The sequence below is a fragment of the Rana temporaria genome, chromosome 4 (genome assembly GCF_905171775.1).
Source record: "Rana temporaria chromosome 4, aRanTem1.1, whole genome shotgun sequence".
NCBI classification, from domain to species: domain Eukaryota; kingdom Metazoa; phylum Chordata; class Amphibia; order Anura; family Ranidae; genus Rana; species Rana temporaria.
In genome coordinates this window covers 44,426,138-44,450,522 of record NC_053492.1, presented here as the reverse complement: position 1 = coordinate 44,450,522, position 24,385 = coordinate 44,426,138, and the positions used below count along the sequence as shown (strand labels likewise).

General features: G+C 43.8%; 1 protein-coding gene across 1 annotated transcript in view; it reads right to left on the bottom strand.

Moving 5' to 3' along the window:
• TRAM2 (translocation associated membrane protein 2) overlaps positions 1–24,385 on the bottom strand; it is a 100,535-nt gene that overhangs the window by 42,701 nt on the left and 33,449 nt on the right. The window lies entirely within an intron of this gene.

The window sequence follows — 24,385 nt, the reverse complement described above, 5'->3', positions numbered from 1 at the left end:
TTAGGTGTTTACAATACCGTGAATTCGCTGGTTAAAGTTGGACTTCCGGGGTTTTCTCCCGCGGGAGTAGGCGTCACCACTCTTCCCCAGCTCTGCGAGGTCTCCTGGGAGGACGGTGTCATGCTTCCCAGGAGACGATGAGGAACGCCGTCCAGCGAATGGCATCACAACGGGCCGTGTACTTTCAATGATGTCTCCCGTTGTGATAGCAACCAGGAAGTTTACGGCGCAGGTCGCCGCAAACACTGCTCATGCGCAGGAACGAGCCGTGCATTCATCGCTTCTAGGAAGTCAGCGCTTGTGGGCTTCACAATGCCCACAAGCAAAATGGGAAATGCCAGCATCCAGTTTTATAACTTTATCTTATCTAAGAAAACGGACGGGGGATGCTCTTTGTCACTGAACAAGCGAGTACCTACTTGTGATCTAAAAGCGAATTGTATGTACATATCTGGTTAAAGGGTCACTAAAGGAAAACATTTTCTTTTGCTGAAATGACTGTTTACAGGGTATAGAGACATAATAGTTAACTGATTCCTTTTAAAAATAATTAAAAATAGATAAAAAAAATCAATCATATACCGTATTTTCCGGCGTATAAGACGACCCCCTAATTTTCCAGGAAAAATTTTGATTTTGGGATATACTCACTGTATAAGACTACCCCCTTCTTACTGTCTTTCTGGAAGCTGAGGGGGAGCCAGAACCGCTGACAGAAACAGGCTTTTTCAAATCTCACTGTGCCATTACATTACATTCCTCATTGTGTCATTACATTCCATGCCCAGACTGTGCCATTACATTCCTCACTGTGCCATTACATTCCATGCCCAGACTGTGCCATTACATTCCTCACTGTGCCATTACATGCCCAGACTGTGCCATTACATTCCTCACTGTGCCACTGTGCCATTACATGCCCCCACATTGCCATCACTTGCCCCCACTGTGCCTGAACTCGTTGCCCCCATTGTGCAATCACCGCAAACACTCACTTTTTTCTTCCAGTGGTGACAGTCCCCCATGCTGCGAGCGCGAGCGTGAATGATTTCAAAGCCGCGCCTTCACTTCAGAGTGTTCTGTGATAGGAGGAACACAAATCTTCCCAGCAGCGCCTCTGTTATGTTTTCCGCCTATCACGGACGTCTTCTCATCTCGTCCGAGGATGAGAAGGCATCTGTGATAGGAGGAACACTGAAGTGAAGGCGCGGCTTTGAAATCATTCACGCTCGCAGCATGGGGGACTGTCACCGATGGAAGAAAAAAGTGAGTCCTGAGACCGTACCCGGCGTATAAGACGACCCCCGACTTTGGATGCATGTTTTTGCATCCAGAAAGTCGTCTTATACGCCGGAAAATACGGTAATGTACCTCTAGTTTCACTTTAGTTTTTGCAGCTAGCTTAAGTTTTTGCATGTAATTTAATGCCTCTGTGCTGGACAGAGCCATAAAGAGTGATGGTTAGGAAAACCAAACTAGAATCTCCCAGTACTGTGGTGATCAGGAAACAGACAACCAGGAAGTGTCCAGAACAGAGCAGAATTACAGCAACATCAGAGCAAAAACGAACAACGAGGACATGAAACCAGGACTGCAGTAAGGTAAAGGAAGCTATTTAGCTTAAAAAAAAAAAAAAAATTCCTTTAGTGACCCTTTAAATGCAAAATCTGCATAGTGTCCCGGTCCCGCCGATGATAGCAAATCACAACCACTGGAGGTGCTCACAGGGCTGCATCCCGTATGTATAAAACAAAATATGTCCAATCTGCTGCACCTTGTAGAGTTGAAAGCTCATCAAAATTACAACAGTTTTGAATCCATCAAGATGCTTCATCAGATATGACAAGAATATATATTTTTTGCTAAAAAAAAAAAAAAGGAAGAGAGGGGGCACTGTACTTGTTTCCTGAGGTCTTCTCTTTATTTTAAGAGCATTAAAAAAAAAAACCCACTGCAACCTCTTACCTGGATCAGCCAATACTCCTATACCGAGTTGGAGGTCGCTATAAGCCCACCTTGGCAATAGTACCTTTTAAAGTGGTTGTAAAAGGCTGAAGGAGAACCCCTCTGGGGCTGTGGAGAAATATATATCCTCAGCAGGTCTGACTAGATTAACACCTCCAGAGCGAAGGGATTTGGGAAAACCAATTACTCTGGAGGAAGTACAATCAATAATGAAAACAATAAAGCATGGTAAAGCCCCAGGCCCAGATGGGTTCACCATACAATATTATAAAAGCTTTAGTACACTATTAGGGACCCATATGACTAAATTGTTTAATACAGTAGGACAAATAAGAATGTTACCCCCGGAGACGTTACTAGCACATATTACGATTATCCCAAAAGAAGGGAAGGATCCAGGGGCATGCACTAGTTATAGACCAATATCATTAATAAATGTAGATATTAAAATTCTGACAAAGATCTTGGCATCACGTATACAGCCCTATCTATCTAAACTGGTACATTTGGATCAGGTCGGGTTCATCCCAAATAGAGAAGCAAGGGATAGTACTATTAAAGTGTTAAACTTAATAAACCAAGTAAAAGAAAAGAAGATATCGAGTGTTTTCTTGAACTCAGATGCAGAGAAGGCATTCGATCGAGTGAATTGGGAATTTATGTTGGGAACAGTAAAACAAATGGGATTAGGAGAGCGGATGGCTCAGTGGATAGAGGGGGTGTATGCGGGACCCAGAGCTTTGGTAAAAGTGAATGGGGTGTACTCTGAGCCTCTAGCAATCACAAATGGTACTAGGCAGGGCTGCCCCCTGTCGCCTTTATTATTTGCATTGACATTAGAACCATTATTAAACAAGATTCGACAGAACAGAGATATAGTGGGTATTCAATTGGGAGGGAGGGAACATAAAGTATCGGCTTACGCAGATGACATGCTCTTCTCCCTAACAAAACCACAGATATCCCTTCCAAATTTAATGAAAGAAGTAGAACTCTACGGGAGGATGTCAAACTTTAAAATAAATTATAATAAATCTGAAGCAATGGGGGTCGCTCTGCCAGGGTCGATTAAGAATGGTTTGGAATTTAGTTTTAAGTTTAAGTGGACGACGAGGGCATTGAATTACTTGGGCACTCAAATGCCACCAGATTTAAAGGATACTTTTGAACTAAATTTTAAACCATTATTGGGTACAATTAGAACAATGTTAGATGGATGGAGTAGAGGGATGCACTCTTGGTTTGGGAGATCTAATATTTTGAAAATGAGTGTAGTGCCAAAGTTTTTATATCTTTTTCAAGCTCTACCAATTCAGATCCCCATGTCGTACTTCAATCAAATTCGGGCATTATTTACAAAATTTATATGGGGGAGTAAAAGGCCCAGGATCGGTAGGAAATTATTGATCCTACCCAAGAAGGTGGGAGGGATATCAGCACCGGATATGTTAAAGTACTATCACGCAGTCCAGTTGGGAAGGATAGCAGATTGGAGTAGACATGGGGATTATAAATTGTGGATCACTATAGAGCAACAAATGTGCCCAGTACCGTTAGATAGGGCAATATGGTGCTATTCTGCGTTACCCCTTACAGTTAAAACTCACCCAACGATAGGACCAACTTTATGGATTGGAAATAAAATATGTCATAATCCGAATTTCTCAACGAATAATTCCCCCCCTCTACCCAATAATAGGAAATCCAGAATTCCAGCCTGGTTTGGAATCCCATATACTCAAGAAATTAAAAGAAAAGGGTAGATTTCAAGCCTCCCACTTTCTGGGTGAAAGGGGGTGGATGACAATAGGAGAAATAGCACAAAGGGGAGGGAGCGGTGAGATACCGATATGGCAAGCGCGACAGGTACGACACTTTCTGGAGACTCTGGATGGTGCAGAAAAGTATAAACGGGCACTCACAAAGTTTGAGGAGTACTGTGGAGGAAAGGAACCACTAGCCCATATGGTCTCTAAAATGTATATATTATTGACTGCACCACCAGAAGACTTTAGAATGTCGAGCCTAGTAAAATGGGAGTGAGATTTAGGCCAAGTTTTTTCCCCAATACAAAGCCAAAATATTATAAATTTAGCATTAAATTCTTCAAGATGCACGAAAATACAAGAATTAAATTATAAAATATTAACAAGATGGTACTATACGCCAGCGCGTTTAAACACATTTTTTCCTGAAATGTCAGATAGATGTTGGAGAGGCTGTGGGGAGAAAGGGACAATGCTACATACATTTTGGGGATGTCCAATAATACAACAATTCTGGGAAACAGTACGGAGAATTACACAAGAATTTACGGAATATCATATTCCAGATGACCCATCGTTTTTTCTACTACATCATGCTGAAATATATCCGGTGAGATATAAGGGATCAATGATGTGTCATTTGATAAATGCGGCGAAAAGTTGCATTGCAACAAAATGGAAAGACCCCGAGGCACCTCCAATATCTATGTGGCTGAAAAAAGTAAGGAAAATAGGGATAATGGAGAAACTCCTCCCAAAAACAATAGATAAGAAACAGCAAATTAAAATGATATGGGCACCTTGGGAATTATTTTTACAGTCGGAGGAAGGTAAAAAGCTAATAGGAGAATAAGATAAAGGGTAGTAGATGGAAGAAAGAAGGAAAATAGGAGAGAGAACATTTTGCGCACGGTTGGAGGACAGCGGAGGAGGGGTGTATTGTATTGTCTTATTAAGAATTTTTTTTTTCTCTTCTCTTCTCCTAATTCTTCTCTCCGGCCTGAGGATAGACGGCTGGAGGAGGGGAATGGGGGAAGAAGGGGGTCTAGAGGTAGGGATAAGGGGGGAAGGAAAGGGGGGATAAAATGAGGAAGGAAGTGCTGCGGGAATAAGGAGGGAATTAGTACTTTAGATAAAGAATAAATGGATATTTAGTGGGAGATGGAATACTCGGGTAGTCTGAAATTTAGTTTAGAAGTAGAAAGTATTTGGTCTATTATAGAGGAATGGATTGAAACTAGTAGTGATACAGATATTATGAATAGTAAATAGAGTTGAAGAGAGAGAATAAATATAATTTCCATACATATGTTGATGTATAGGACTATGCTTAGTCCTCTTCTTATGTTTCCTGTATCACTTTCTTGCTTTTTTTTCTTGGAAAAGAAACGAAATAAAAAGGAAAATTAAAAAAAAAAAAGTAAAAGGCTGAAGTTTTTTTTTACCTTCCTTAATTATATGCACAAAAGGTAAAAAAAAAAAAATATATATATATATATATATATATATATATATATATATATATATATATATATATATATATATATATAAAAAATACTGTGCGGTCCTTCCCCCACAGCCCCCCTAATGCTCACCTGAGCCTCCTTTCGATCCATCAATGTGCACCAGGTCTCTCTCTCTCCTCACTGGCTGACAGCAACGGGAGCTAATATCCCCCACTGCTGTCAATCACAGCCAGCGAGGCAATGAAGAGAGAGCAGGGGCAGGCCGAGCTGCAGCTCTATGTCTTATGGACGCATAGAGCGGGGCTCAGGAGCGAGCACACACCAGCGCTTCCATAGCAGGCAGCTTGCTTTTGGGCACACTGGTCAAGGGGGAGGAGCCAGGAGCGCCAGAGGAGGCCCAAAGAAAAGGAGGATCGGGGCCACTCTGTGCAAAATCACTGCATACAGCAGGTAAGAATGGCATGGGTTTTTCTTTTTTATCATCATCTGTTCTATTCAGCAGCCGAGTCTCCAGCAACAAGTGTTACATTACAGACACTTCTAATTTAAGATTTAATTACTTAAATACAGCAAATCCCGCCCTTGCTCGAGGCGATTATAAAAATACAAGTTTAATGAAGCTAGATAAAAATAAACTTGGTTTAAGCAGTCCTCAAACTGGCAGATTAACCAAGGGATGCCCGGCTTATTTTAGGTGGGGACACAGACTAGCAGTCTGGCTATTGGGTAGAATTGATTATCGTACTTCCACAGACCACCAAAAGGGTGTCACCCCCACGTATCATAATAATATTTTTTAAAAACATAAAAAAAAAAAAAAAAAAAAAAGTGTTATTTTTAAAGCAGCGTTCCAACCCTTTTTTTATTTTTATTAATCCCAGCATTGAAGTGGATGTAAACCAGAATTTATTTATTTTTGCTGCCACAATGTAGAGTATAAGATTTCCTATCATCCGTGCCCAGTCTTGCCACACAGAGTTAATCCAGCTCTGAGCAATCCTCTTTTATTGTTCAGTGAGACAAATCTTGAAAAACTCTGTCAAATCCTCCCCCTTGCTTTGAGCAACAGGTTATTTACATATCTCATGCACAAGCCTCAACAGGCATTCTATTTTAATTCCCACCCCCACTCCTTTTCTGAAGTCATGTGGTTACTTTTTTGGATTTTGACTGGATGTTAGTGATCATAGCAGAATTTAGTGTAAGGAATACACAGGAGAAAATGCATGTTGACAAGGGGAGTGTAGAGGAGGGCGGGGAGTCTGACATCACAGCTCCACCCTCCGAGCTCCGGACAACAGACCCACCCACAGAATCTGCAGTTTTTCAGTTCTTATAAGAGACAGAGGGGAGACATTTGACAGGTAAGGATACATGCAGGAGACATCTATATCCTTATAGATCAGCACTATGGCAGTAGTTTAGAAAGGATGAGAGTGGCTTTACATCCACTTTAATTATTATTAAAAAATAAATTATACAAGGTTCGTTTTGCCGTTAAAATATAACATTTCACACTCGCCATTGTGTTCCTCCTGTTGTGGCCGTTGCCATCATGATTGTGGGCATCTGAAGCCCAAATCGATAATTCTTCCTGCAAAGGCTTTGGAGAGGCGCATGCTGGGTAACCAGCATGCACCTCTCAATCTCGCGCATGCGCAATTCACCGGCGTCCGTAGTGCCGATTGTTTGTAAAGTTGCCATAACAGGCAGTGCCGATCCTGATCTTCCTGGGGGCCCTAAGCAAAATGACATGTCGCAATAAAGTTGAGAGGGGGGGGGGGGGCTGCCGAAAATGACATGTCACATTAAAGATTAAAGCGGGGGGAGGGGTTGTTCTGCTGTTGGAAATGACATCTTGCATTAAAGTGAGGAGCGGGGGTGCTGACTTCTTCTTACCTCTTCTCCCATGTAGCCAGCGAGTTGAGAAGCGGGGTGAGGGGCTGAAAATTACTTCTCAGCAGGCGGGGCCTCTAGTAATTTGGGGGGCCCTCCGCAGCTTTGCAGGGCCCTAAGCGGCTTGCATAGTGAGCCTATAGGGGGGATCGGCCCTAACAGGCAGCAATGGAGGAAGGTCCTATCCTGTTATGGCAACATAGATAAACCCACCGACGCTGTGATCCGCCCTAAATCGCGTCATTTCCTGTCAGGAATAACGCAATTTTTGATCACAGTACTGCCCACAGACTCCTGGGAAATTATGTGTCATTTCCCAGGAGCACAGGCGAGGGAGGAAATTACCTAGGAGCACCGTGGACCAGGAAGTGGCAGATTAGGACTACAGAGCAACAGGGTGATTCTGGCAAGAAAAAAAAAAAAAAAAAAAAATCCTACAAATGTTTTTTTTTTTTTTTAGGTTTCCAGTAGTCTCATAATGCAAAATAAAAATTCAGGGTGGAACTCCGCTATAAGTCTCTTGCCGCCATGTACACACACACATAACACAACACAGCAGGGTGTGCTTACATATGAAAATGATGATTGCACCACATGTTACATATTGCCAGGAATGGTGGAGCGAGAGCAACGATTCTAGGACCCTCATTCACAACGCCAATTTTGATGCTGCTTCACAGGAATGCGCAATATTCACATTGGGTATCTAGTTAATCACAACCTTATCTTGAGGTTTTAAAAAATAGCTTTTTTTTTTTTAATGCATGTTCAGCAAACTTTAATTTCTCAGTAAAAAAAAAAAAAATAATAATAATAAATAATAATACACTAAAGTAAATTTTAGTATTCACAAACAAACAAATCTTATCGCCTAGGCCATCTTTATGTAGAGCGACAATTTGTTAAACGGCTGTATGGTCTTGGTCACTGTGCTGCAGCTTAGTTTCAGGGTCTTGGCAATCTTCTTATAGCCTAGGCCATCTTTATGTAGCACAGCAATTCTTTTCAGATCCTCAGAGTTCTTTGCCACGAGGTGCCGTGTTGAACTTCCAGTGACCAGTATGAGAGAGTGAGAGCGATAACACCAAATCTAACACACCTGCTCCCCATTCACACCTGAGACCTTGTAACACTAGCTAGTCACATGACACCGGGGAGGAAAAATGGCTAATTGGGCCCAAGTTGGACATTTTCACTTATGGGGTGTACTCACTTTTGTTGCCAGCGGTTTAGACATTAATGGCTGTGTGTTGAGTTATTTTGAGGGGACAGCAAACGTACACTGTTATACAAGCTGTACACTCACTACTTTACATTGTAGCAAATAATGGTCTAATTTCTTCAGTGTTGTCACATGAAAAGATAGAATAAAATATTTACAAAAATCTGAGGGGTGTACTCACTTTGTGAGATACTGTATGTACATGTGATTTTTTTTATAAATTTGCAAAGATTTCAAAACAACTTTTTTTTATGTTGCCATTATGGGGTATTGTTTGTAGACTTTTGAGGAAAATAATGAATTTAATCCATTTTGGAACAAGGCTGTAACCCAACAAAAATGTGGAAAAAGTGAAGCGCTGTGAATACTTTCCGGATGCACTGTACCTCTGTTAACTCACTCCCAGTAATCCAATGGGGTCCCGCCGAACCAGACCTCATGTTTACTCTCACTTAACTCTGTCCTCCCCGTACTATGTGACCAGGCCATGGATATCCGACACGCTAGTCTGTACCCGGTTGCCATGGGAGATGGCCCCGAAAAGGGAGGGAGCCAGAACAACGACCCTTTTGGTACCAGAGAACCTGCCACTTTACCAGGTACCACGCCTAATGACTAGTTGCTTATATCTTGTTCCCTACTTGGTCAACCATAGCAACTGCACCCGGTCTTCTTTTTATACCATGTTAACATTTTGAAGTAGTGTTACTTCATACCCCTCTGTGCGTTACAGATTCAGGTTCTTTCGGCAGAACCAACCGTGCACCCCTTTGAATAACTTCAGGCCAGGCTCAGACGGTTAATGCAACTTTACTGTTAAATTGCTGCATGACGGTACATAACGAATAACGTCCTTGCCCTAATCCTGACTAAGATAACCTAGTGTCCCAAGCATATGTCCATGGAGGCGAAAGGTCACTGGAGGCAAGAGGTCCATGGAGGCAAGAGGTCCATGGAGGCAAGAGGTCCATGGAGGCAAGAGGTCCATGGAGGCAAGAGGTCCATGGAGGCAAGAGGTCCATGGAGGCAAGAGGTCCATGGAGGCAAGAGGTCCATGGAGGCAAGAGGTCCATGGAGGCAAGAGGTCCATGGAGGCAAGAGGTCCATGGAGGCAAGAGGTCCATGGCTTGGATGTTTTTCGGGACTCCTGGTCTCTTCAGTGCAACATTTATGCTCACAAATGCCTCTATGATACACTTATACCCATGTCCCTGATCTTAGCTGCCCCCCTCTTTATAGAACAGGTGGGCCTGCCAAAACCAAAAGCCTGGGGACCGAGTTGAAAATGTTTATCCCTTTCCCCAGGCTTAGCCAGCTGGTGGAAAACCACACACACACACACACACACACACACACATGCTTCCAACCTGCGTTCTGGCAGAATTGACTAATATGTATGCAATTTCAGCACATACGCCAATGTGTGCCAGATTGAGAGTCTTCTCTGCTGGATTTTTCTGCCAGCTCCTGGCAGAAGGAAAGTTTAAATGGTCATATTTCATTACGCCTGCGTGCATGGAGTCTAAAAATGAAGACTCCGTTCCCTTTCAATTATTCCATTCATCACTCGGCTGCGTCAATCCTTCTTTGCGTTCAGCAATCTGATGTAACAATACCAGCGTTGCGGTTCTAGCCGCAGGTGTCATGACAGACTAGTTGGGGATCGCGGTCACGGTAAAGCGGATTGGTGTGATGGATCTCAGAGTTCTCTTTGAAAGATTTCCTAGAAGACACTGTTTGCATTGTTGCCTAGCAACAGAGAAACAGAAGCCCAGACACAGACGGCAATACGCGTCTCCGAGATAGAACCGCTCATATTCTATGTCTGTCATACAATCCCAAATTATACCCGACCAATAGGATCCAAGAAAATGCCTTGTATATTGTTAGAGATAGAGATGCAGCTAGGCCTAGGACAATGGGGTCCAAGCATGGCTACCATTACCCGACAGTGGGCTCATCACCAAATCTCACACTCCACAAATGATGGACAGGAGGCCCGGGAGTGGAGCCAGACTAGAACAGTTCACATGGGGAAGAGGGGGGAACTGGCATGAATAGAGAGTGAGATATTCATTATGCTCAGGAATATAGGATGGTGCTGAGCAGACATGAGAAGTACTATGCAATCCGATACCGAGATACAACAGACACCACTAATCACTACCAGGAGGACAGAAAAGCCACGAAAAATAAGAACACATACTGAGAATACAGGACAGGAGCATACAGAAGTGCTACTGTGCAGAGTCCATACATACACAATAAGAACAGATACCGAGAATTACACCCAGCATACAGGACAAGAGAAGTGCTACTGTGCAGAGTCCATACATACACAATAAGAACAGATACCGAGAATTACACCCAGCATACAGGACAAGAGAATGGGTACTGTGCAGAGTCCATACATACAGAATAAGAACAGATACCAAGAATTACACCCAGCATACAGGACAAGAGAAGTAGTACTGTGCAGAGTCCATACATACACAATAAGAACAGATACCGAGAATTACACCCAGCATACAGGACAAGAGAAGTAGTACTGTGCAGAGTCCATACATACACAATAAGAACAGATACCAGGAATTATACCCAGCATACAGGACAAGAGAAGGGGTGCTGTGCAGAGTCATACATATACACACACACACACACACACACACACACACACACACACACACACATAATATATATATATATATACACCGTATTTTCCGGCGTATAAGATGACTTTTTAACCCCTGAAATTCTTCTTAAAAGTCGGGGGTTGTCTTATACGCCGGTAACCTAACATGCAGACCGCGGCTGACCATTTTTCAAAAGCTGCGCCTCCTTCTGCTGTTTCCGAGGACGAGAGGGCCTCCGTGATAGGCGGAACACTGAACACAGTGTCTCCTGGGAAGCTGAGTGTTCCGCCTATCACGGAACAGCAGAAGGAGGAGGCGCGGCTTTTGAAAAAATGGACGGCTGCGGTCTGACAGAAACTGCATGTCTTAGGATAAGGTAAGGGATCGTCAAGACATGCAGTGACACAGTGAGGCATGTAATGGGGCACAGAGAGTCTGGCATGTAATGGCACAGTGAGGCAAGGCATGACTAGTAGGAAGGGGGGTCATCTTATATGGCGAGTATAGCCCAAAACCAAACATTTTAGCTGGAAAATTAGGGGCTTGTCTTATACGCCGGCAAATACGGATATATATATTTTATAATATATATATATATATATATATATATATATACACACACACACACACACACACACACATATATATACATATACATATACACACACATACACACACATATACACACACACACACACACACATATATACATACATACATACATACACACGCAGAATAAGAACATATACCAAGAATTACACCCGGCATACAGGACAAGAGAAGTAGTACTGTGTAGAGTCCATACATACAGAAGCAGGACAGATACTGAGAATTACACCCAGCATACAGGAGAAGTGGTACTGTGTAGAGTCCATACATACAGAAGCAGGACAGATACTGAGAATTATACCCAGCATACAGGAGAAGTGGTACTGTGTAGAGTCCATACATACAGAAGCAGGACAGATACTGAGAATTATACCCAGCATACAGGAGAAGTGGTACTGTGTAGAGGTCCATACATACAGAAGCAGGACAGATACTGAGAATTATACCCAGCATACAGGAGAAGTGGTACTGTGTAGAGTCCATACATACAGAAGCAGGACAGATACTGAGAATTATACCCAGCATACAGGAGAAGTGGTACTGTGTAGAGTCCATACATACAGAAGCAGGACAGATACTGAGAATTACACCCAGCATACAGGAGAAGTGGTACTGTGTAGAGTCCATACATACAGAAGCAGGACAGATACTGAGAATTACACCCAGCATACAGGAGAAGTGGTACTGTGTAGAGTCCATACATACAGAAGCAGGACAGATACTGAGAATTATACCCAGCATACAGGAGAAGTGGTACTGTGTAGAGTCCATACATACAGAAGCAGGACATACAGGAGAAGAGAAGTGGTACTGTGTAGAGTCCATACATACAGAAGCAGGACAGATACTGAGAATTACACCCAGCATAAAGCAATAATGTACAGGAAAGACTTCCCTATGCAGGTCATTTTCTGGCTGACCTGCTGTAAAAGTTCTAAGTTCTGAAATTGAAAAACAAGCACACCAAGAAAGCAGAAATCATATTGGTTGAACTGGCCAGTTCTGTTAGTGGAGATTTCCAGCATAGACTCGTGTTCCTGGACATTTCATTGGCTCGTCGGTCTGCCTTGGCCTGGAGCCAGTTCTCCATCCCTCGCCGTCTCTCCGGCTGATCCTTACTCAGTTCCTGTTGTGGCTTTCTGGGTCCTGGGTTTGCACCAAGAACAGTCGCTGTGTGAGGAATTCCCTGGTCTTATCAGGCAGCCAGAATATCATGTAACAGACCTTCCTCCCCTACAGAGGAGACGCAAAGTCCAACCGAGGCCTGGAGACAATATTCCAGTGGGCAGTTCTTTCATGTCAGTAAAGTACCTATAGAGACCGCCAACATGTGCCAGGATTCGCCACTATAAAGTGAATTTATAAAAAAAATAAACCTAACAGAGGTATTCATCGTATATTAGTTCTGTGCGAATGCCATCAAAATCAAATGTTAGGCTTTTTTCCCCTTTCTCTAGGTTGAATGTTCTTCATTAACCTCCCTGGCGGTATGATTCTTTCAGAAAAAACATGCTGAAAGCGGTACCATTATTTGCAAGGAAATTTGGCGTTTTATATTGTAGGTCTGTAATTTTTAGAAATAACTCACTTAAATCTGACCAAACAAGATTCTAATAGGCATCCCGGGTATGACATTTTTTTAAAAAGAAAATTATAAATTATAATATAATAAATAATTATAAATAATTATAACAAATAATAATATAATTATAATAAAAATTATTCAATAATGTAATCAAATTAAAATCACTGAAATTTGCTCAGTTGCAGAATTGTCGCTGTCATTACTTTTTTTTTTTTTATGACGAATTTCCCCACAAATCGCTATCGCACAATTCTGCAAGTGATTATAATTTATTATCGCTGTTTTTTAGCTGATCTAAAACTATTTTTGACATAAAGGGACACTTTTGGTTGCTATGGACAATCTACAGTTTGCAGGGAGAAAAAAAGGTTTTTATTATATAAAATGACATGTAGGGCACTGGGCAGACCACTAGGGACAAGGGGGGTGTGTTTTTTTTACATACAGTACTGTAATCTATAAGATTACAGTATACTGTATGTAATGTGTTTGTTTACGTTTTTGAATTTGGCGCCGTTCTCCGTCCCCGTGCGTCGTAACGTCGCAGGGAACGGAGATCGGCGTCACACGGAGGCACTATGTGAATCGAGCGAGGTCCCGCTCGCTCACACAGCGCGGTGGCATCGCTGGATCCAGGGACAAGGTAAGTAAAAAGTGCCTGTGGATTCAGCGAGGCGAGCCGAGACTGACTCGGGGTTACCGATAGTAGCAGGAAAATCTAACCCCGTGTCAGTGTCGGGAAGACCGCCAGGGAGGTTAATAAGAATAGCAGGAGTCAGGAAGATACCACCTTATGTCCACTAGATGGTGCAGAGAGTCATATTGCAAGTGGTTCATGCAGCTGCATGCAGTCAGCCTGTTCAAATCAATGACCGGTGGACCTTTATACACATCCCTAGGTGTACAGCCATGCACAGCTCAGAATGCAGCCCGTCTACTTTCTCAGCCATCCCACACTGATGTACACGCATGGATGATCCGTGAAGATCTGTGCAGCTGCCCACCTGCCATTCATTTGAAGCGGCTGTTTGGACCATATGTGCCTCCTGAACACGCCAACACAGAAACATCAGCTGCCCGGCGACACATGCACTCCATTGTCAAAAGTATTGGGACGCCTGCCTTTACACTTTAATGCAGGGGTTGACAAATTTGCTTGGAATCTAGGAGCCAGCTAAAAAAGTTGGGAGCCAGAAAATGCACCCCGTCCCGACGAGCTTGCGCGCAGAAGCAAATACATATGTGAGCAGCGCCCGCATATGTAAACGGTGTTCAAACGCAATTTTGAAGCGTGACATGTTGAATATGAATTTACTCGGCGTAACATTATCTTTCATAATATAAAAAAAAAATGGGGATAACTTTACTGTTGTCTTATTTTTTAATTAAAAAAAGTGTAATTTTTTCCCAAAAAAGTGCGCTTGTAAGACCGCTGCGCAAATACGGCGAGACAGAAAGTATTGCAACGATCGCCATTTTATTCTCTAGGGTGTTAGGATAAAAAATATATAGAATGTTTGGGGGTTCTAATTAGACGGAAGAAGATGGCAGTGAAAATACTGAAAAATGACATTAGAATTGCTGTTTAACTTGTAATATCAACGGCCACCACCAGATGGCGCCAGCTTACATCTGGTGGTAATAACTTGTAATACCAACGGCTCACCACCAGATGGGCACCAGCTCACAAAAAAATATATATTTTTTTTTTGCCCACCTTCCAAGCCAAGTCGCCAGGACACTATTTCTAGTCGCCAAGGCGACCTGGCGCCCGGGATTTGTCGATCCCTGCTTTAATGGGATCCCAGTCTTCGTCTGTAGGGTTAAATATCGAATTGGCCCATCTTTTGCAGCTATAACAGCTTTATACGCACATTAGCTTTAATGGCATCCCAGTGTTAGTCCATAGGGTTCAATATTGAGTTGGCCCCCACTTTGCAGCTATAACAGCTTCAACTCTTCTGGGAAGGCTATCCACAAGGTTTAGGAGTGTGTCTATGGGAATATTTGACCATTCTTTTAGAAGAACATTTGTGAGGTCAGGCACTGATGTTGGTACAAGGCCTTGCTCACAGTCTCCGCTGTAGTTCATCCCAAAAGGTGTTCCATCGGGTTGAGGTCGGGACTCTGGGCAGGCCAGTCAAGTTCCTCCACCCCAAACTCGCTCATCAAGGTCTTTATGGACCTTGCTTTGTGCACTGGTCCAAATCATTTGGTGGAGGGGGGGGGGGTTATGGTGTGTGGTTGTTCTTCAGGGGTTGGGCTTGGCTTGGCTTGTGAAGGGAACTCTTAAGGCGTCAGTATACCAAGACATTTTGGACAAATTCATGCTCCCAAATTTGTGGGAACAGTTTGGAGATGGTGTCTTGCTGATCCAACATGACTGTGCACCAGTGCACAAAGCAAGGTCCATAAAGACATGGATGAGAGAGTATGGGGTGGAGGAACTTGACTCTCCTGACCTCAACCCGATAAAACACCTTTGGGAAGAATTAGAGCAGAGATTGTGAGCCAGACCTTCTTGTCCACATCAGTGCCTGACCTCACAAATGTTCTTCTGGAAGAAAGGTCAAACGTTCCCATAGACACACTCCTAAACCTTGTGGACAGCCTTCCCAGAAGAGTTGAAGCAGTTATAGCTGCAAAGGGTGGGCCAACTCAATATTCAACCCTACGGACTAAGACTGGGATGCCATTAAAGCTCATGTGCGTGTAAAAGCAGGTGTCCCAATACTTTTGACAATATAGGGTATGTGCAGAGTGTGGGGGCATTAGAGCCCACCTTATTTTGCCGCAGCACAGTGTGGCAACAGGTTAGCAATTCTCAAGATGCACTTTTTAGGAGGGGAAAAAAAAAAAATGAAGTGTGTACACTATTTCAGCCTCTGGAAATGAAGACATTCAGCTGTACAATGATGATTCATTCAAAAAGGACAGAATGGATCAGTGTTTTCCGAAAATGTCAGGGGAGCGGATTTTTCCAAGGGTCATTTTTTCCCATTTCCAGGGTGAAGAGTACGGCTCATACTCATGCGCTGCAGAAACAGACAGAACCTGCAATGCTGGATTCTATGCCTGATGGGTTCTCTACAGGAAGGCTTAAAAACATTTCACTGCCATCCTATAGGCTTCCTAATCACTGGTTCCAACCAGGTCCTCAATTCCAGTTGTTACTACTACCTTCCCCTCCAAACCACTCTTCTTGCAGGTCCCCCACAGGTCTGGTCACCCCCTTAAACCACTTGCCCTCCCAGGCTATTTTTTTCCCTATTCGGCACTGTGCTACTTTAACCACTTCAGCCCCGGGGGATTTGGCTGCCAAATGACCGGGCCACTTTGTAGCTGACAATTGCGCGGGAGCTGCGGTGGCTCAACGCGATTGGCACTGCCCTGACAAGCCATTCACCTCTGCAGCTAGGGGTTCGGATCCCGATCTCAGCTACATGTGAATTGAGTTTGGTGGTCTCAGCTCGGCTCCCGGTGGGTGTGCTATGCGAGGTAAGCCTGCGCTTAGTACACCCAACCCCCTCCCACAAAAACCACCACACTTACACGCACTCGAAATTGGGTCAACATGCACGCACTTTGACCACGCGGTCTCTAAAAAGAGAGGCGAAAGACTAACGGTTGAGCGGGCTAGATCCTCTCACTCCCTCTACCCTGTTGGGCTTCAAAGCGGAGCAGGTAGGACGGGCTGTGTGGGAGGACCCCCTCACACACCCACCATTGCCATCCGGGGCATGGAGAAAGGTGGCAGATTGCCTCTGGGGGAGGCCTGCCTACTCCCAACTCCTGCAGTCCGGCTCCTCTCTCGAGTACACGCACAAAATACACTTAAAAAAAAAACCTGACAATTGCGCGGTCGTGCGACGTGGCTCCCAAACAAAATTGACATCCTTTTTTCCCCCACACAAATCAAGCTTTTAGTGGTATTTGATCACCTCTGCGTTTATTTTTTGCGCCATGAACAAAAATAGAGCGACAATTTTGAAAAATCTTTAAAATATCGCGATTCAACCCCCACACTATCTTAATCCAACATTTCCAGAGCCGTTGCCCTGCTCACAGCTGTCAAAAAAAAAAAGCCATTTGCTCAGAGCTAGGGGTGTAACAGATCGTCACCGATCCGTGATCCGAACGGGCCACCCCGTTCGGATCGGCACACCCCGCGATCCGCGGAGCGCTCCGGAGCCTAGGCCTAGGAAAGTCCCCGGCTTCGGCCTAGCTCCGGAGCGGCGGCCAGTCTGCTTGCCAGAGCCCAGCGTGACACGCCTCCCCGCCTCCCCGGGGAGGCGTGTCACGCTGTGCACTGGGCTCTAGCAAGCTGAATGGGAATGTTAGCAGTGAAGCACTGGTGTGAGAGGAGGGGGGGGAAAGGGGGAAAAAAGAGCACAATAGCAATTCACAGGGGTGGATTAAAGAGGAAGCAGGTGAGGCTGTTTGGGACTTAAAGTACAATCTTGATGTTTTTACAGCAAAAAAAAAAAATATATATATATATATATATATATATATATATATATATTTTGCTGTAAAAACATCAAGATTGTACTTTAAGTCCCAAACAGCCTCACCTGCTTCCTCTTTAATCCACCCCTGTGAATTGCTATTGTGCTATTTTTTCGGATCAGCAAAAAAAAAAAAAAAAAAAAAAGGTTCCTTTTTTTAATTGGTCCAAAAAAAAATATATATTTATTTTATATATATATATAATTTTTTTTTTTTTTTTTTTTTGGACCAATGAAAAAACGGACCCTTTTTTTTTTTTTGCTGATCCGAAAATGATCCGATCCGTGACTCCTGATCCGAGGATCGATCCGATCCGTGAGTTTTTTGATCCGTTGCACCCCTACTCAGAGCTGAAGAAGAGACAGATAAAAAGAAACATTGTATCTTCTTATCTGTTTATTCATTTACAGATCAAAAGGGACTACATCTGCAAAAAGTTATATTGAACAGAGAAAATGCACATCAGCATAGGAATGCATATGGCAAATTTACCAAAATATGGCAGGCATGGCTACAGGTATCAACAGGGCCGCCATCAGGGGGGTACAAGCAGTACACCTGTAAGGGGCCCGGATGGCAACCCCCCTTTTTTTGTAATTTCTTTTTGTAAAAAAAAAAAAAAAAAAGAAAGAAGATTAAAAGGGCCAGAGGTCCCCAGATGGCAACCCCCCCCCTTAATTTTATATATATATATATATATATATATATATATATATATATATATATATATATATATATATATATATATATATATATATATATATATATATATATATATATATATATATATATATATATTACACATTTTTTTTTATTATTTTTATTAGCTACCCCCTTTTTTTATATAGTTTTCTTTATTTTTTCGTAAAGGCCCCCCCCCCCCCCCCCCCCCCCCCCCCCCCCCCCCCCCGTTGGTATTACAAGTTAAGCGTCACAAGTTAAACAGCAATTAAACCGCAATTCTAATGTCATTTTTCACTATTTTCACTGCCATCTTCTTCCCTCTAATTGGAACCCCCAAACATTATATATATATATTTTATCCTAACACCCTAGAGAATAAAATAGCGATCGTTGCAATACTTTGTCAGGCCGTATTTGCGCAGCGGTCTTACAAGCGCACTTTTTTGGGAAAAAAACTACCCTTTTTTTTTTATAAAAAAATAAGACAGTAACAGTAAAGTTATCCCCATTTTTTTTAATATTATGAAAGATAATGTTACGCCGAGTAAATTGATACCCAACATGTCATGCTTCAAAATAGCGTCCGCTAGTGGAATGCCGACAAACTTTTACCCTTTAAAATCTTCATAGGCGACGTTTAAAAAAAATCTACAGGTTGCATGTTTTGAGTTACAGAGGAGGCCTAGGGCTAGAATTATTGCTCTCGCTCTACCAATCGCGGAGATATCTCACATGTGTGGTTTTAACACCGTTTACATATGCGGGCGCTGCTCACGTATGTGTTCGCTTCTGCACGCAAGCTCGTCGGGACGGAGTGCGTTTTCTGGCTCCTAACTTTTTTAGCTGGCTCCTAGATTCCTGCAAAAAAATTCTGTACCTTTCCCCAGATCTGTGCCCCGATACAATGTCTAGGACAGGGATCCTCAAACTATGGCCCTCCAGCTGTTGCAGAACTACACATACCATGAGGCATTGTAACACTCTGACATTCACAGACATGACTAGGCATGATGGGAATTGTAGTTCCTGAACAACTGGAGGGCCGTAGTTTGAAGACCCATGGTCTAGGAGGTCTACAGACAATTCCTTGGACTTTATGGCTTGGTTTGTTCTCCGGCATGAACTGTTAACTGTGGGACCTTATACCTTACCCATGCTTTTGATGAAGGCCTAAGGCTGAAACACGTCAGCATTTTTGGATGGTGTTACTGCTGTAATGCCTCAATAAATATTTTCTATGGAGAAGCTGTTGAGTTGCCGGCCTGTACTTTCTATGGATCACTTGTGAGCTTAATTAGCCAGAGCACCGACTACCCTACACACAAACTATATAGCGGTAGCGCTTGGGCGAGTTTTCCCTCTTGCTACTTTATCTTATATAGCAAGTATATGCAATTAGCGGACCTCCAGCTGTTACAAAACTACAAGTCCCATGAGGCATAGCAAGACTGACAGCCACAAGCATGACACCCAGAGGCACGATGGGACTTGTAGTTGTGCAACAGCTGGGAGGTCCACTAACTTCTTATCACTTTTATATAGACAGGTGTATAGAAATCATGCCCAATCAACTGAAATGACCACAGGTGGAATCAAAATCAAGTTGCAGAAACAATCCAAAGGATGATTCAGTGTAAACAGGAGGCACCCGAGCTCCATTTTGATTGTCATGCAAAGGCTGTGAATATTTATGTACACTGGATTTTTTTATTTATTTTTTATAAATTTGTAAAGATTTCCAACAAACTTTTATTACGTTGTCATTAGGGTTGTCCCGATACCACTTTTTTAGGACTGAGTACGAGTACCGATACTTTTTTTTAAGTAGTCGCGGATACCGAATACCAATACTTTTTTTTAAATGTGTCTCCATATGCAGCCATGTCCCCCCATTGTCTCCCCCCATTATCCAGCCATGTCCCCCATATCCAGCCATTGTCTCCCACCATGCAGCCATTGTCTCCCACCATATCCAGCCATTGTCTCCCACCATATCCAGCCATTGTCTCCCCCCATATCCAGCCATTGTCTCCCCCCATATCCAGCCATTGTCTCCCCCCATATCCAGCCATTGTCTCCCCCCATATCCAGCCATTGTCTCCCCCCATATCCAGCCATTGTCTCCCCCCATATCCAGCCATTGTCTCCCCCCATATCCAGCCATTGTCTCCCCCCATATCCAGCCATTGTCTCTCCCCATATCCAGCCATTGTCTCCCCCCATATCCAGCCATTGTCTCCCCCCATATCCAGCCATTGTCTCCCCCCATATCCAGCCATTGTCTCCCCCCATATCCAGCCATTGTCTCCCCCCATATCCAGCCATTGTCTCCCCCCATATCCAGCCATTGTCTCCCCCCATATCCAGCCATTGTCTCCCCCCATATCCAGCCATTGTCTTCCCCCATATCCAGCCATTGTCTCCCCCCCATATCCCCCTTACCTGCATCCGCGCTGCCGCCGACTGTTTAACACGCGCGGGGAGTGTAATGATTGGCGCCGCGCTGCGTACAGACACTCCCCCTTGCTCGGGATTGGACAGTTCACCCGAGCAAGGGGGAGTGTCTATACGCGGCGCCAATCATTACAGCTGTAATGATTCGTGCCGCGCTGCGTACAGACACTCCCCCTTGCTCGGGATTGGACAGTTCACCCGAGCATGGGGCGTGTCTATACGCGGCGCCAATCATTACACTCCCCGCGCGTGTTAAACAGTCGGCGGCAGCGCGGATGCGACGTAACGGCGGCGGGATGCGGCATAACGGCGGCATGGGGGGGGGGTTGGGAGTATTCTATTTCGGTATCGGGGGTATTTGCGGGAGTACGAGTACTCCCGCAAATACTCGGAATCGGTCCCGATACCGATACTGGTATCGGGACAACCCTAGTTGTCATAATGTGGTATGGTCTGTAGAATTTTGAGGAAAATAATGAATTTAAACAATTTTGGAATAAGGCTGCAACATAACAAAATGTGGAAAAAGTGAAGTGCTGCGAATACTTTTCGGATGCACTGTATATACTTGAGTATAAGCCGAGTTTTTCAGCACTTTTTTGTGTGCTGAAAATGCCCCCCTCGGCTTATACTCTAGTCACCTTTTTGCGCCTGATCTCCCGGACTTTGGGGACCCGGTACAGGCCAGTCGTAGGTCCCCCTGAACTTGGCACACATGTAGCCTCACTCTTCCTCTACAAGTGTGCAAAGTTTGTTGTCTGGGGGACCTACGGTCGGGGAGCATCGATTTTTCAAAGCCGGGCACCCCTTCCATAGACTCCAATGTTAAACGGTCATTTTTCCGGTGACTTTGGGGGCCCGGTACCGGCCGGTCGTAGGTCCCACGGACCCGGAACTTGGCACACACGTAGCCCCATTTCTCCTCTACAAGTGTGCAAAGTTTATTGTCTGGGGGACCTACAGCCAAGGAGCACCGATTTTTCAAAGCCGGGCACCCCTTCCATAGACCTTCATGTTAAACGTCAGTCTAGTCATAGGCACAGTGAGGCATGCAGATGGACACCCTAGGCTTATACTCGAGTCAATAAGTTTTCCCATTTTTTGTGGTAAAATGAGGTGCCTCGGTTTATATTCGGGTCGGCTTATACTCGAGTATATACGGTAAATCAATTGTTGCTTCACAAAAACTAAAAAGCACTCTGTTTTCCTTTCCTCTCATGTATCCGTTACCAGATTGTGTGCTTTGCATATGAATTTCCTCAACACCTGGTGTTTTTCATTAGAAAATTTCAGTGCATTTGCAATAATAATAAAAAAAAAAAAAAAAAGTTGCAGCTCTCGTTTCATTCTTATTTCAAGCATCAGAGAGGACAACCGTCCCACTTACACATTCTGGGAGTGAAAAAAAAGAACGCCTAGCAACAATATCAACTTTTAATTTTGTGCACCCCTTCTTCCTTCCAGTTCCTCTCCTCTGCAATGTGAAAACGTGGCACTCAGCAGTCAGGAGTGAAAAAAAATAAAAAATAAAAAAAATATGCAGGGAGACGAGAAAAATGAAAGCCATTTATAGCGAGGTCTGGTCAGAGAGCGGCAGGTTTTCCCAGGTGTACAAGGCCGAGATTGTCTGAAACAGTGCGCTCACTCAAAGCCACAGCCTCTGAACTGCAGGCGGAGGAAAAAAAAAAAAAAAAAAAGGAATCTCTGAGGAACGGATTCCTCACATACCTTGGCTCAGAGCTGGAGATCCTGCAAACTCGCCTGCAACTTCCTGCAGAGAATGAAAGAAGCCACATTCACAGCTCTCTTCCTTCTGTCAGGTTTTAGGCCTAGTCTGCCGTCTGTGAGGAGCTGCAGGAGGTACCTCACAAACTGCGGCATCAAAAAGGGAAAAAGGCAATTCTTTACATTTGAGCTGGTCCACAAAGTTTCAGCAGTTTTTGTTTAAAAATGATTTTCCAGCAGAAGTCAATGTTTTCACACCCTCAATACGGGTAGAATGCAAAAACATAGTCAAAAGAGAATAAAAAATGTAAAAGGAACGCAGAACACACACGTACAAAAATGTGTTTTCAATATACATGAAAAAGTAAATAAAAAATATAGATACACACACACTATATCTGACACACACACACACACACTATATCTGACAAGAGTACACCCCCTTGCATTTTTGAAAATATTTAAATTCTATCTTTTCTTGCGACAACACTGAAGAAATTACACTTTGTTACAATGTAAAGTAGTGAGTGTACAGCTTGTATAACAGTGTCAATTTGCTGTCCTCTTAAAATAACTCAACACGCAGCCATTAATGTCTAAACCGCTGTCAAGAGTAAGTATACCCCCAAGTGAAAATGTCCAAATTGGGCCCAATTAGCCATTTTCCCTCCCCGTGTCATGTTGCTCAGTGTTACAAGGTCTCAGGTGTGAATGGGGAGCATGTGTGTGTTAAATTTGGTGTTATCGCTCTCATACTGGTCTCTGGAAGTTCAACATGGCACCTCATGGCAAAGAAGGCTCTACATAAACATTGCCTAGGCTATAATAAGATTGCCAAGACCCTGAAACTGAACTGCAGCACAGAGGCTAAGACCATACAGCGGTTTAACAGGACAGGTTCCACTCAGAACAGGCCTCGCCATGGTCGACCAAAGAAGTTGAGTGTACAGGCTCAGCATCACATCCAGAGGTTGTCTTTGGAAACTGAGTGCTGCCAGGATTGCTGCAGAGGTTGAAGGGGTGGGGGGGGCCAGCCTTTCAGACCATATGCCGCACACTGCATTAAATTGGTCTGCATGGCTGTCATCCCAGAAGGAAGCCTCTTCTAAAGATGATGCACAAGAAAGGCCACAAACAGTTTGCTGAAGAAAAGCAGACTAAGGATATGGATTAATGGAACCATGCACTGTGGTCTGATGAAACCAAGATGAACTTATTTGGTTCAGATGGAGTCAAGCGTGTGTGGTGGCAACCAGGTGAGGAGTACAAAGACAAGTGTATCTTGCCTACAGTCAAGCATGGTGGTGGGAGTGTCATGGTCTGAGGCTGCATAAGAACTGCCGGCACTAGGGAGCTATAGTTCATCGAGGGAACCATGAATGCCAACATGTACTGTGACATACTGAAGCAGAGCATGATCCCCCTCCTTTCAAAGGCTGGGTCACAGGGCAGTATTCCAACATAACGACCCCAAACACCGCCAATACGACCACTGCCTTGCTAAAGAAGCTGAGGGTAAAGGTGATGGACTGACCAAGCATGTCTCCAGACCTGAACCCATTGCGCATCTATTGGGCATCCTCAAACGGAAGGTGGATGAGCACAAGGTCTCTAAAATCCACCAGCCCTGTGATGTCATCATGGAGGAATGGAAGAGGACTCCAGTGGAAACCTGTGAAGCTCTGGTGATCTCCATGCCCAAGGGGGTTAAGGCAGTGCTGGAAAATAATGGTGGCCACACAAAATCGTGACACTTTGGGCCCAATTTGGACATTTTCCACTTTTGTTGTCAGCGGTTTAGACCTTAATGGCTGTGTGTTGAGTTATTTGAGGGGACAGAAAATTTACACTGTTATACAAGCTGTACACTC